This window comes from Fundulus heteroclitus, chromosome 8 (assembly GCF_011125445.2).
Source record: "Fundulus heteroclitus isolate FHET01 chromosome 8, MU-UCD_Fhet_4.1, whole genome shotgun sequence".
Lineage (NCBI taxonomy): Eukaryota > Metazoa > Chordata > Actinopteri > Cyprinodontiformes > Fundulidae > Fundulus > Fundulus heteroclitus.
The window spans coordinates 11,750,067-11,766,136 of record NC_046368.1 but is presented as its reverse complement, the minus strand read 5'-3'; the positions used below and the strand labels follow the sequence as shown (position 1 = coordinate 11,766,136).

The window sequence follows — 16,070 nt, the reverse complement described above, 5'->3', positions numbered from 1 at the left end:
CACGCCTACCCCTCGTGGATTGATGTGTTAAGTAAATTCCACTGTTATGTAATGGTTTATAACTCAGAGTACAGGGTGTGTGTATATATATATATATATATATATATATATATATATATATATATATATATATATATATATTGAGAGAGAGGGAGAGAGACAGAATGTATATTATATATTATATATAAAGTATATCTTGAGCTTTACAAATTATGAGAGTATGGGAAGGTTTCGAAGCATACCCAGTTGAGCAAAGATGATGCATTATGCAATTTCTTTCTTTCTTGCTAAATTTCAAAAGCTAGGTTAACCCTGCTCTTACATGCTGCCTTTATTATATGCCACATGACTATGCTCTCCAGTTTCTTTTTTTTATTTTCCAGCTCCCCAATCTTTCTGTTCCCTCGACCAAGCTTCCCTCCCTCCTTCTCTACTACTTTCTTTTCCTCCGCCTGCAGTGGCTGCCCAATAAAGGATGTTGTTAATATCATTAGGCAGACTTCCTCTCCGGCCAAGCGCCCAGCCCACTCCCTTTCAGCCATAATCAAGCATGCACACTAACTATCAAAGTAGACATTGGTAATAAACTACCACAGTGGAACGGAAAAACACACACACACGTACGGTCCTTCTGACAAAATGCTGTCTGGTGAGCACAGTTAAATAAAAGCTTGGGTGCTGGGCAAATGTGGGCTGTTGGTAAGGGGGTTTGTCCAGACACCACTAATAAAGTGAACTCCAAAGGCAGGCCCAGTCTAATGCAAATCTCCCACTTAAGTTTACGAAATTAATTAAGGCTGAGAGACATGTACATAAGCAGACATGGCTAATGAAGTGGGCTATGAGAAGAGGCAAATACTGTCAGTTCAGAAGGTTTAAATTAGGAACAGGAAAGTTAGGCCATTCATGGCTTCCAGTTGTGCAGCAGTCATTTGCTGTAAATGATCCTTAAAATGGTGAACTGTATTGTCAGCTGCTTAGTTTGAAGAAAATGATCTCCCCACAATTGAAACCTACAGTGATATATCATGAGATAAATATGGTGTAAAGGATAATCTGAAACGCAATACCGCGAGCACAGAGAGGTACATTTAAAGAGGAAAAAGAGGGGTGAAAAGCAACAATATGTCGCCGGTAATACAGCAAGATTTGTTAAAAGGAATTCAAATTCATGTGTTATTGTCTAAGTAGAAATACATTTTCAAAGCACAAACATTTCTTTTAATTTTTGAAGACATGTTAGGCAGGAGAGCCATTGTTTTCTTTGTTAAACTTTATTCTGTCAATGGTCTGATTAACATTAATAATCTACTATTTTATCAGGATAAGTGATAAAGCTGTTTTGTACAAATAGACCACTTTAGTTATGTTTTGATACAAAAAATACTCTTGAATGAGTAATATTCACATGATGTTACATACATATATCAATCCATGAATATATATTGATGCTAGTCGGCCTTGTTGAGGTCATGTGGAGTTTGGAGCCTATCCGAACAGTCAAGAAGTGAAATGCAAAGTATAAACTTGACCGGTTGCCATTTTATCACAGGGCCAATGCAGAAAGAAATGAGACGGACCACCAGGTAAAAACATGATTGTAAAAAGAAGACATTTTGTATAGTCAATTTGTATTGAGATGAATGGTATCATGTCATGTCCTGGGTGACTGTTTCTGCCTTCGCTCTTTATAATCAGGATCAGGCTTCACCTGCTTTCCTCTGAGGCAGCACAATCAGTGTCATCCTATTCACCTGTTCCCCTGCCTATTTGTATGAACCCCGTAAAAATAGGCAGGCACCAGTTACCAACCAACCAATAATCTGGCACTGTTTACCAACCAGCCTCTGCCCTTTCCCTGCTTTTCAACTCCTGCAGAATGACTTCCTGCCTGCACAAGCTTTCCATAGACCTTTCAAAGCGCAACACCATATCTGTCTTGAATATCTGCTTCTCTGTCTGGTCTGGGATTAAGGCTGCTACACACTCCATGTGAAACAAGACATTCTTGTCCCGCAGCAAATGATGTCATTTTGATCTCTCAGGTCTGTCTTGAAGGGTCTCCCTGCTTCTCTGGGAATAACTTTGTTTTTTTCTCATGGGGTGTCCAACTACTGTATTGTGATTGGAAAGGATTTAGTTGGCCATGTTTAGGTTGGAAAAGCAGAAATGTCTTACACATCTCTTGAACTGCAGTCAAGTCAGGTGGCTTAAGAGGTTGAACATGCCAATTATGCTCACTTGCAGCATTTCCTCTATGAATTATCCTAGCAGGGCAGTCCCACCCTGTAGCATCGCACATCCATGGTGTTTGGAGTATTTTCAAAAAGGGCCAGAGCACACGTGACCTATCATGTGTCTGCTACTCAACTTTCAGTTCTCCGCCTGCTCCGTGCTTGGCTCTCTGTGCTCCCCCCCATCCCCCACTCACCCGATCTTCACTAATGTGCGGCTGACTTCTGCAGCTGAGCATCTCGTGAAGTATGAATGGACAGAACTAAAACTACCTTTCTTCGTGTTCTTGCCAACCCGACTACAAAAAAAAAAACTTGTGGAGTATGTAACAAGCTTTACAGAATGGTGTAAAATGGACAGTGTGCAGCTGTCTGAGCAGAATAAATAGCTTTTTACATGATGTCACCATCTCATGTTTCTCTGTTTTCACATCTGAGAATCACCTTCCCACCTGGGTTGAAAGTTCAATACCCTATACACAGTGTATGAGTACCCCCAAGAGGTCAAATATGAATTAAGCTTAACTAATGTAAATATAGATCCAACTCCCCAGCCTTTTCAGCCACTTTATGTATTGAGAATACTGAGTTGTATTTGTCTGTATAGCATAGCACAAGCTTAGGTAAGTCTATTATCGTTTTTTTCTGTGCAACATTTGATTAGCTTTTTCCTAAATTCCAAATCATTGGGACATATTTATAGTTTGTGTCTCACAACTGTAGCAGTATGGCTTTGCTGGAGTTCAAACAATAAATATTTTACAGTATTACAAATAAAAGCAAAGCTGCAATATTGTATACTTAAAGGCACATACTGTCATTTGCCCTTAAAGAAGAAGGCAGGCACATAATAGCACTGGTGAGGGTGTGGGTATGCTATTATGAATGAATATGGTAGCCAGACAAAAAGAAAATCATCTGAAGAATAAAACAATGTGTCACTTAAACTGACCGTATGTAAGTACTTGGAAATAAAGTGTATAAACTTTCTTCATGTATATCTGGAGTAAAGTTATTTGGTGTCACAAAAACAACCAAAATCCTTACAATTTAAGCAATTTAGACCAACTATATAGATGTGCAATATATTTTTGGGGGGGTTCCATGGGGTATATTTAAGAGACCCTTCAAGATTCTTGCATAATATGTAGTGACTACTGAGCTCCATCCGTCATGCTTTATTTATCACTTTCCATATGTACAGTAATGGAAATAGAATGGGCAATATTGATTAGAGTTTAGACATCAGGCTTTAATAGATTAAAAGCCCCCAGGTCTGAGACTGGCACTCGCCACTTCAAATGCACAGTTATTAAGAAAAGTAGGGGTAAATGCAGACAATGGAAGTCATACATTTGGACAGGTGTGGACAGAGATGGGCATGAACAATAACACACTTTACAGAATGCAGCTTCATTAGATTGGACAAAGACACTCAACATAAAAATGCACGGACAGACACATCTCCCGTGCAGACAGCATTGCCAGAGGCAGAACCCCAAGCCTTTCAACAAGCCATACATATTTCATAACTGCGATAAATAAACATGTCAGAAAAATTTCCTAAAACCAGGAATGAATTAATGGGCCCTATTATAAAATAGGCACCTCATGCTGACTTTCCAATTGATGGAAAATTTATGGATTCTTAATGTAGTGCATTATTAATAATGTGGCTCAGTATAAGACTGATAAACATTTTCTTTGCACAAGGTCAATAACAGCAGGTTTTCCATTTGAGTGAAAGAAGTGCAACCATTATGATAAATGAGAACTGTAATGTTTTAGCTGGAAAAAAAAGACTATATCTCTTGCTATTCAACCTTGTGAATCGCCAGATTTGTTTAAATTACTCTTTTTTTCAAAAGAAGGAGCTGAAAGCTGCAGGTCAACTGCCTCTCGTTACTGGTTTGCTGAGATTATTTTTTAACAACCCTTTATTTGTCCCCTGTGCAATGACCATTGTCTTGCCTGCGAAAAATACCTAAATTCCTGATCCATTCAACATGTCCCCTTCTATTTCCTCTAATTCTTTCACCCGTTCCTGTTCCGTGACCTCATTCACACAAGTGGCCATAAAGGTGCTAGACTCCGGAGAGTTAACTTCTTTTCATTTCTACCCACCCTTACCCCTGCTCTTGTCAAACATTTATACCCATCACAGTCTCATATGTTGTCTTTTTTAACCTCTCAGTTTTTAACCTTACGTCAAATTACATCATATTCTCCTTCTCTTGCCCTGTGTTTGACCGCAATCTTACCTCACAACCATAATCACCATGATTGTAAACACCATGGAAATGTTCATCCACCATACCATTCAAATAATATGTGTTGCTGTTGAAAGGACTGGTACTCTTCTGAACATAGATAATATCGTTAGATCATTTCAGGTAACATCTCAAGAAATCAGGCAGAAAGGTAAAACCTGGGCAGAAATGGGTCTTACAGTCAACAATGACCCCCAAGTCTGTCATGAAGACAAATTAATTGCAAAGTGGCTGAAGGACAACAAAGTCAAAGTTTTGGAGGTGTCATCAAAAAGTTCCCATTCTCATTCCAAAAGCCAGTTTGCAAGAAAAGATGAAAAGGTGTGTGAACAAGAAAGCCAACAAACCTGCCTTACCTACACGAGTCATACCACTTCTGTCAGGAAGAATGGCCCAAAATACCAGCAGTATTGTGAGAACACTTTGACATTTTGGAAGGACCAATGAAACATTTAATCAAAGTCATAGTTTTCCAGCAATGCCAGCAAATATTAAGTAGGTGAACGTAGACTTCTGAGTCTCATTATTCTGATATTTAGCAAATAGAATTTATTTTATAATAAATTATAGACATTATTTTCATAATCCTAACTGCCCTATAAGAGGAAGTATTAGGTTTCACCTGTGGTCTGATTGAGAGAATAAAAGGTTGTGTATTTTTACACGGTGTGTATAAACATATGTTTTAAATATGCTCCATCTCACAAAGACTGGGCTTGTCTCCTAAATGTATATGTTTAAAAATTGTCATGGATTCAAGACCGCCTGTTTAGAAAGGATAGTTTGGTGATGGGTCAACAAGCAAATTTATAGTGCTATCCATTGCCCCCTTGGCTCCAAACCGTTGTTGGTGCCAATGCAACCATGTTAAAATACATGTTTTCATTATTTTCTTAATGGTTTCCTCTGAGGACAGTTCTTTTGTTTCTTTCTCTTCAACTCTTCGGTTGCCATTGTAAGTGTTTAAATTCATTCCTTTTGTTTTTTACCTACCTTCCCTTAGCTGCCTGAGTTAACTTGCTTGGTATTCATTGTTTCTGGTATTCCTCAACTCTGCCAGTGTAGGACCATTCGTGCCTGGTGTAAATCTTATTTTCTCTCCTTTGCCTGACCCCCTATTATCCTCAAGTAGTGGCTGCGGTCTGATGTTAGCCACAGCTGACCTCTCCTTGTCACACTTCTTAAATTATCAGCCTTTCTCTCAATTCCAAGGCGACAGTGGCACTCTAATTCACTTTTCTCATTTGCCACATTGTGCTTGAAAACGAGAAGCCAGTATTCTGAAAACAAGTCCTCTCATCCCTTTCTTTTGCCTTTATTCATGGTTGTGGACACAATTCAAGAGTTGTTTTCCAGCAAAGCTTCTACAGACCCGATGTTAAAAGGTTCAGATTTGATTTATACATATGTTTAAAGGCCAAAAACTACTTGTGCTGTAAAATACTTTTCATGACAGTTTCTTTCAATTTAAAAACAAATGGTTTTGGCACTTTTATGCCGACAATTGTTTGTTATCACAACCCACTCTAAGGGTTGACAGTAAGGAATAATGAGCACTGTAATCATATAAGAAATTTTAACTTGAGCTTGATTACTTTGATTACTTTTCGTGCCTCAACAAATAAAATGCCATTCTCCATACACATTTTATAATGCAACTATAGATTAATAGTCAAACATCTAAAAGTAAACATCACAAACACCCGGAGACAGCTATATTACATATCAACAATGTGCGAGAAATTACACCATCTGCTTTGAATAAATAGACAAAATGATTTTATGTTCTCAAATTCTGTTAAAATGTTCCCAAATGTCTTGTATTGTTTATCTCAGAATAAAAGGTTTTACAAAGTAAACTCATTATTTTCATTATTTTACCAAAACAACAGAATGCATACAGAATTTCAACAGCTCAGTTTTACAAAAAAAGCTAAACTTATTGTGATTATAATTATGATTTTGTCAAAGTGTAATTTACATCAAAATTATCTTTTTGCAGGTAAACTGTATAAATTGGGCCTAAGGGTCCTCCTTGTCATCCTGTCTTGCTTTGTTTATGGGGTTATTTTGGGCTGACTGCAGTTCTCTCTCCATTCTCTGCTCCACTCACCCTGATCAGCTACACCTGCAGCTGAGTATTCAGCTTCAAATTGTTTCACCTGGGACTCCGCCAATAGATACCCGCCTTTCACAGCAAGTCAGCGCCAGATTGTCTTGCTACCTGCATGTACGCATATTCATCTGTTGCTGCACATATACAAGGATGACCGAGACACTTAAAATACATCACTCAAAAAATGTTAGCAGTGTGTGCAAAGTTGTCACAAAGCTTTTGTCCACCCCTTATTCAGTAACCATATATCTAAGTTTTATGTAATTCTATCTGTTTTTAGTTCCTATAACGATTTGCACCCAAAGTAATCCTACTCTTTTGTTGGCACTCATTGGTTGTGTTATTTTATGACATGAACTAAATTGTTAATACATATATTTGGTGTCACTGTAATTGGAAATACATGCTTGTGGAGGCTGACGCGGTATTGTTTGTCAAATTAAATTTGAGGCAACCGGACTTTCACTCAGTTGTTTAAGAAAACGTTTTGACACCTATCCAGGAGTCTTTGTCAATTCTGGTGGCTCGTACTGAGCAACCTGTAGTTGGTGCACTGCTGTTTTTGAAGGACATGGAGGCCCATCCTCCTAGGCACATTCTAAGTCAGATGTCAATCAATGACCCACCTGCCATTGTCCTTGAGTTGTTAGAAGCTATTGCTTGGTGTGAGTTGAGTACTTGGTCACCTGAATCATGATGAGACTGCTGATGTAATCTCTTTGCAATGTGTTGAAGGACCGAGCTGTAAACACTGGGGAGTTGGAAATGCAAACCTCCTCCACAGGTTTAGTGATGCCTTTTCTCTTTTGACCAAGATGGTTTCTTGTACCCCTCTTTTAAATCATCTGTTTTCCCTGTGCAAAATATGGACATCATTTTCATCAAGAGAAAATGATTTGTTCTTGACGTACAAGTGGACTGCTGAATCTTACCCGGAGCTGCTGGCCCTCCTGTGCTGTGCGTTTATGTAGCTGTTGTTTAGTGTCCCCAATATAGGAGTCTGAACAGTCCTCACTGCATTTGACCGCATACACAGTGCCGCTCAGCTGTGGTGTGGGTGTTCTGTCTTTGGGATGAACCAGGTTTTGTCTGACAGTGTTATTAGATTTTTCTACTCAAGTGCGAGCCACCATAATTGACAAAGACTCCTGTAGGGGTGTCAAAACGTTTTCAGAAAGAACTGAGTGAAAGGCCAGTTGCCTCCGGTATAAGCCCGTTTGCTGTTGCGATGACCCGGATAATTGAGAATTTGCAGAGGCATGTTTGTCAAATTATTTTTCCTAAACTAACATCACCTCTGTAATGAATAAAACATAATATCTACAACATTTCAGATTAGTTTAAATATTGTTTTCTTCTCCATATATATAAAATCATTTCACTTTACCAACTCAGAGTATTTTGTGCAGATTCATCACATACACTAAGTTAAACAAAACTTTTTAATTCCAGGTTGGATTGTGACAAAATAGATAAAAAGCTAAGGGGATGAATAGCTTTGCAAGGCGCTGGGTCTACTGTTACCAAATGCTAATGACTTTCTCTTATAACATTATTCTATAATGCATGCATTGTGCTCTGGATTACACCATTGCCTGGGGGCAGTGTTCTCAGATGCTGTATGATTTCCTCATGATGTGTTCATACTCACTATATACATGCGTGAGAGGAAGCTGTTTAATAGACCGATTGATACTCAATTTTGTGGCAGATTGCAATTATAACTATGCACATCTCTCTAACATATGCGGTTATTGGCCACAAGCAAGCAAATAAGTTCCCCAACAAAGCCTCTGCCAAAATAATGCTTCTAAAAAGTAGTGGAAAGGGCACTTATAGAAACTGCATAGGACATTAGTGAGAGTATACATTGAAAAGTTTAACTAATGAAAAATGATCTAAATAAATTCCCCAAATTACACAAATAGTCAGACACATTCTACTGCAAACTTCTTATCACTTGTAATTTGTTAAAGTAATGACACGGGGATCCTGAATATCTATGCATCTTCTCCATATTAAAAATATACAAAGAAAACAAGAAAGGTTCTTACAGATAACTAAAATAATTACTCTTTCTAAGCCACTTTTAATAGCTCAGGGTGTAGAGATGAATTAGTTGTAAAGTCCTTATCTTGGAAATTTATGTGAGGCGGCTTAATTGGGGCCAGATTTTAACAAATCGTGTCATGTTTTCACACCTTCAGGTGCTGTTAGATAAAAGCACACAGCAAGTGGCATTTCTAACGAAAGACACAGAAAGAATAAGGCAGAGAAAGCGTGGGAGCCTCGTCTCACCAGAGATGAATGTTAGCTTTTTAATGTCTCTCTGTTTGGAGGCTTTTTGCATTCAAAGCTCTCACCTGCATTTGTTTCCACAGAGGCATGTAAAATTTCTCTGTTCTGTGTGCATGTTCCCACAAATGCGCTCATCAAAAATATTTTGTCATATTTTTACACTTTAGATGCAGTTGGAAAGGAAAGCACAAGTGAAGAAAGATTGAAGAAAAGAGTATGATAGTACCACAGAGGTGGTTTTTTTAGCCTTAATCTAACTAAGCATTAAAGAAAACTGAAAAAAAGAAACTGAAAAAAAAAAAATGGATTAAAGACAAGAAGAATTTGGTTTTCAAGAATAAAAGTAGTTTTAAATGACTTTCAGCACCAGGCTCTTCAGCCTTTGAGTACACACACTGCATAGGTCAATAATAACCAAACTTCATATAGTTTCTACATTTTATTTGCCGTCTGTTATGTTCGCAGAAGACACTGTAAAACTAAAATAAGATAGCACTGTGCGACTGTTACACACACTTCTTCACTTTAAATAACTAATGGGAATCTGAGAAACTGCAGAGACGTGTTCTAACGTGTTATTTTTTATTGTCTTATACAAACTTATTTTGTCCAGGATCACACATTGATATATATTATATCTTAAATTAGATAATAGTATTCTGGTTTAGACACAAAAAGGGTCAGACAGTTTCTGGCACTGAGCTAAATTATTACAATTGTCTCGAAACACCACCTTGTCATTTGGCAACTATAAATCTGAATCAACAAAGATCAGATGTTAGGGTTCCTAAAGACTCTATTTTAAGGCCACTTTTATGTGGTCTTAAAAGGATGTTTATCTAGGCAGTAAGCATGTAAGGGGAAATATAATCCTGGGTTTACCTTTCCTTTCTTCTCCAGAAGAAAAAAAAATACTGAAGAAGAAAAACAATTGGAGGTAAATGAAAATAGGAAAAAAATGGAAACTAAGTTTTATTGGTCATGAACGACACAGTCCACTGCAAAATCATTTATACCTCTTGAGCATTTTCATTTGGATTTCATCCAACTGAACAACAAAAGCAGCACATAATTAAATGGATTAATGATATATTATACATAGTTTAACTTTTTTTTCTTAAAGAAAAGCAATCAGAAAAGTGTGGCATTAAGTCCTGTATGTTATAAGATGCACAGGATCACAGCAAACATGTGGAAGAAGGTGCTCTGCCCAGATGAGAGCAAAATCCAATTTTTTTTGGCAGATATGCAAAGTACTACTGTGTGGTGAAAAATTAACACTACCATTACTAAAAAAAAAAAAAAAAAAAACACTGTCATGAAAAGGACATGGTGTTTGGATGTTTTACTTATGCAGGGACACTTAAGCTGATCAGAGCTAATGGAGAGATGGATGAAATAAGAAATACAGGGCAATATAGGGAGAAAAGAGACTTGAGACTAGGTTTGCCTCTAGCAGGACAATGACCATAAACTAGGGTGTAAGGCCTTCATGATTCAAAGAGCCATTTTTGCCCCCAGTCTACCTAAATAAAACTTGTTTAGAGCTGTTTTGTTACATTACCTTCTGAAAAGAGATGAAATATAAGTTTTGTATTTATGATGTTTTTATGATTTCATGATGTAAAGCAAATTGAGCTTCCTTGTTGCTGAAATGTGCTATACAGATAAACTTGACTTGACGTTCAGATATATGTGTACTATAGGAAATGTGTTGTCATTTTAAAATAACCACCATTTAATTTCTGTGTTTAGGTTATAAAATAGAGGAAAAGAAACCTTTTGTAAATAGAGTATGTATATACATTTTCTTCTAAGTGATCTAAGTGACAAGAGCAAAATATATAAAACAAATACATATATGTTAGTGTCATTCTACTGTGGAAATTAAGTGCAACAAAAAAAAAACCTGAAAAACCTGATTTTTTTTTTTTTCTATTCGTAAAAACATCAGTTGGTTCTTGATCATTTTTAGCCACCGTTATTAAGAGTCATTGGGGAAGGCCTGCAAAGCTACTTGTGGCTCTGGAGCCATAGGTTGTAGACCCTTGGCCTAAACATTCAGCCAGATCTAACAATGGAATGATTTACATCAGTGGTGTCCACAGTCAGTCCTCACCTCCTGGGCCGGTGTCCTGCATGTTTTAGGTGGTTCCTGGTTCAACGCAGCTAAATCTAATGGGTGCCTAACTAGTAGGCCTCTGCAGACCTGGGCTCCATCCAAATAACCATAATAACAGCTCCTAGCTTCTGCTCCTAGCTCATGTTCCACAACCTTTGATGGGGTCAACAGAAAGAACTCTATCGTGGGTGAGAAAGGAGCTTCAGACTGCTGTGCTGATTTTCGGCCAGCCTTTAACTCTGACGTTATTACGTGACAGAAATGCACATGTAGGATTCTAGTCAAATCTGGGCCTACAGCCTTCCAAAAATGAACTACAAAGTGTGTGCTCTCTTCTCTCTGGACACTTCCGTTGATTTCCATGAGGAGTTGTGCTTATACGTCATGTCACGCAAACGATTGTGGGATACCCTAAGGCTTCTTAGTGCCGGTAAGTGATGTTGCGGGGTTCCTAAGCAAAACCAGTCACGGGAGGAAGCTTGCAGGCTCCTTTTCCTACCTCATTTCTTACTGGCTGCACTATTAGGACAGCACTTATCATGGCGACCGTTGACGCACTTCCGCTTTGGTTAAAGAGTCCTTACTCGATAAGGGTATTTGGATGGAGCCCTTGATGACAGAATGAGAGGGTAAATCATTCATTTGAATCCGATGTGTTGGAGCAGTGACAGATCTAAAACATGCAGGAGACCAGCCCTTGCTTAATTTACAGCCATGTTTATCTACAGTCATATTCATGTTTTAGAATGATCCAGCCAAAGTCCTATGCAAATGCATTTGATAGTTTGTGGCAGGGCTTGGAATGTGCCATCTAGAGGAATTTTGCAGTCAAGTTTGATCTATTTTGCAAAGAGGAATCTGCAACAAATGTCAGTTTTTAAATGTGTGAAGCTGGTAGTGAAAGACTTCATTGCACCAAAATCTGGTTATTTAAAACATTGACTTAGTGAGGCCGGTATACAACGGCACATAAAATTTTTCAGTAACCATGTATGTTTTTCTTTCCGCTTCACCAATTTGCTCTGCTCTGTGCTGGTTTATAGCATACAATCTCAATAAAATACATTGAACTTTCAAGCTATAGTTAAACAAAAATGGGAAAACAGAGAGAAATAAAGTAAGAAAAAAAATGGGAAGAAAATTGTGTTTAAATGGACTAAATTTTGTACACTTTTCTATTTCTACCTATCCCTTTTGGCACTATACACTGAACTCATATTCACCCAGGCAGACACAAATTTATTCACCAACACACAGATTGGTATGCCTTACCCAAGGGCACATTGACATGTGTCAGGACAACATAGTCAAACCCAGAATTTTCCAAATGCAAGATAACTACTCTACTAACTGAGTTACACCCAATTAATAAGGAGAGAACCTCACAAGCAAATGTAGAGAAGGAAGGTTATAAGTACTGTGCATATTCAATCAAGCCCATTCCTCTTTAGATCTTTATGAAAATCAGTTTCCAATAATTTGTAAAACTACCATAACTACCATTTTCTCTTTTCTTTGTTACAAATAAGAAATACCTTTACTTTTCACAACCAAAATTGTCTCAATAAAAATACATAAAACATCCAATTTCAAAATCAATGCCCAAACATCTAGACTGCTTTTAGCAGTCAGAAAATTCAATATACAGTTTACAGGCATCTCTGTGTGTTGCTTGGTAAATGGGCATATGGGCACACAGATGCTCAACATACACCAGACACCCACAAGCACTTCTCTCCTTTTTTTTCCATTCTGTATTTCTCTCACTTGCACCATAACACTCACACACCTGTCTCTTCCCTTTTAGTGTCGCTTCCAAACCAACGCTGTACAGGAGCTGGCCTGAACTGTACGCCCGGCAACACGGGCAGACTAGAAAATATGTGCTTGTCTTTCTGGTTACATGCAAACAGTCAGCCTGAGTGCTCATCCATGTATTTTGTTGTGCATTGGACTTTTTTTTGTTCAAACTTTTTCACCTTCTGCCTATTAATTATTGCCATCCATCTGCCTGCCCTCTATAATCTTCTTGCCCGTGTCACTCTGAGATGTCCCCCTTTTTCTCTGATTGTCTTCCTGTCTGGCCATCCCTCCCTCCCTCCCTCCCTCCCTCCCTCGAACTCTTTCTGTCAGTCTTTCTACTTCTACACCCTCCTTTTCCCCCCCTGTCCCCTCATCCCTCCTATCAATCCCTCCCACTCCACCACCAACTAGGCATGAAAATGGTGCTCCATTAGGAGCACCGGGGCTAAGCCCAGTCTGACACACACTGCTTTGATCAGCCGTGAGCTGGGCTAAACACCCGACTAAACCCCCACACTGAGGAAGGGGAGGCGGGAAGGAGGAGAGGAGGGGAGGTGGTGGTGGTCGTGGTGGGGGTGGTGGTGGTGGGGGTGTTGCATGTTTAGAGGAAAGCAAAAGTAGCAAGAGTTGGAGGGAAATGGGACCAGGAAGATTAAAACTTGTAAATGAGAAAAGGGAAACACAAAGATGTAAATTTCAGGGTCTGTCCCACAATTCCCACACCACTTTTCTTTTATCAGGTTTTTGTTGAAATATTTCTTTCTTAGCTTCCTACTCATCGCCTCGCCTTAAAACTATGTTTTTCTCCCTCCCATTGCCTTCAGGTAGCCTCGGAATACATCACCAGCAAATCTCTGCAGGTGCACAGCTCATAGAAGCTGAGGGATGCCTCTAATGTGAAAACAACAGCGGGTGAGATTGCTAGCTATTTGAAACTACCGTGACAGTTTATTTGTCAAATGGAAAAGAAAAAAAAACATATTAGGAAAAAAAAAATTTTTGGTATTATCATATCTGCAATAACTGTATAGATTTTTACTCATTTTTGTGTTCTTTGTAGCATCACGAGGTCTCCACCAATCTCAGTGACCAAGATGCTAAAACTCACAGAGATCTATGTCGTGTGTGCATGAGTTACTCCAAGTTCATCTTAACATTGCATTTATGTACTCCTTTGCAATTGTGATTTTGCACACATTGAAGTTGATTCAGTATGGCGTGCAGCTTTACTCTCAGGCTACTATAAAGAGCAGATCAACAAGTAGCAATAGTTGAAGAAGTTTAAAAAAAAAAAAAACATTTCTGAGAGCTTTTCAATATTGATATAGACAGATACCAAACCAGCAGCAGTAAAAGGACAAAAACGTCCCATCTTTTTCTCCCAAGGAGTGAAGAGAAAAGGGATTTCCGCTCACTGCTAATCAATCAGGCTAGTGATAATGGCTCCCATGCCTAGCTGTCGACTGGAAGGGTCAAGGCATCCCATGACCCAGCGCCCAGGGCCCAGGGGCCAAAGCTCTTCTCAGAATAGCACCCCAGGACGGACTCCCTGGTCTAATTGTCCAAGCCAGTGTCAGCCTTTTCAATGCCCCCCCCCCCCTCTATCTACCCCCCCTACGTCCCAACCCTCCCCTCTTTCCACTTTCTCTGTCATTCCTCTCTCTTTCTTCTCCCCCTTTCTTCCTACTCCTGCCCTCCTCGCAACTCCGCGATCCTCTGAGATCCTGCTCAGCTGAAGAACCTATACCAACTGGTGTGTATGAGCGAGTTAGGTGAAAGAAAGTGCACTTAAAGCTTGGGCGACAGGCAAATAGAAGGTAGCTGGAGTGAAGGGGAGAAAGTTAATGCAATGACAGAAAGAAAAGAAGCGTAAGGAATTGGACAGGATGTCAGGGAGATATCAGGTACATTAGCAAAACAAAATAAAAAGGAATAACGCTCAGGGGTGGAAGAAAGAAGAGAGGAACGGAAAGGGAATTGAGGGACATATGGATACAGAGAGAGTTATAGAGACAGCTAAAGTGCACATCCCTCTTATCACCGGAGTGCATTGACTGATCTATCCGCTTCCATCTGGATATCAATGGGTGTCAGCAAATCTGCTCAACATCATTCTAACAGAGTAAGACTCCGCATCCAGCATGCAAAGGACAAAACGCACACTCCCAACACGGCGCAAGAGTCTGAAGCAGACTCTAATCCAGCTCTGTGCAAAGGCATTCCTGTCATTCCAAACGCACGCTGCTAATTAACCTCATTAGATCCCACAGACAGAAGGAGAGAGTGATGAAGAGTGATGAAGTGGTATTCCAGCGCTGCACAAGCACCACATCTCTGCTCACTTCTGTCACCCTCCTTTCATCTTCCGTGTACGTCTCCTCAATCTTCCTTCAATCAAACTCACTTTCCCTCTCAGAGTCTATGTCAGGATCTTGGCCAAAAAGTGCTGAAGTCGAGCAAAGTCCCCCAAAAAAAACCATACAAACGTAAAAGATCAAAATTGAAATCAACTACTCACTGGGAAGCTTTTGCTCTTTCTGTACTTTCTTTTTTTTCCTGATCTGTCACTCCTTATCCTCTTCTCCAGTGGGGAATGGGAGTGTGCTATCCCGGCGAGTGTGTAGTGTCAGTCCGATAGAGGGAAGTTGCCTTCTTAGTGCGTAAGCATGTGTCTGTGTGTGCGTGGAGCAGGACAGAGGGAGCGTGTGTGTCTGTCTCTGTGCCTTGCACTGCTCTGACTGAGGGAGCCGAGGCTGTTTTAAACAGGCTGCTCTCCCCATGTGACCAGCCCAGCCACAGGCAGGAATACATTATGGAGACACACACACACAGTCTCTCTATCTCCCCCCTTCTCTCTCTCTCTCTCTCTCTTAAACATACACACTCTATGTCCACATTGCACCCCCTAGCCTCCGCTAAGGGTAGTGAAAGGAGCAGCCCTCCTAAACGGCAGGCGCACACACACACACACACACACTAATTCACCTTGCCTGCTAGCAGACACCTGGAGATATGGCAAAAATTGGAATGAGCTTTCAAATATGTAGAAACTGAGCTCACATACAAACATGCACATACAGGGAAAGTTGTTTAGAAGTCAAAATTTCAGATAGAAGTGTTTCTGCAGTAATTTAGGGTTCGTTTTTTTGAAGATTATAAAAGGAATTTAGGAAGGTTCAACTTTTAGCCTTGTTTTATTTTTAATTTTAATTCATTAGTATGACTAT

The 16,070-nt window shown here is 39.4% G+C and overlaps 1 protein-coding gene across 1 annotated transcript in view; it reads right to left on the bottom strand.

The window, feature by feature from the left end:
* The window catches only part of cntfr (ciliary neurotrophic factor receptor), a gene marked incomplete at its 3' end in the record, with an annotated part of 321,955 nt that extends 306,329 nt beyond the window's left edge, over positions 1-15,626 (bottom strand). The window contains 1 exon segment of the mRNA XM_036140103.1: positions 15,362-15,626.
* Positions 15,627-16,070: the final 444 nt, after the last annotated feature.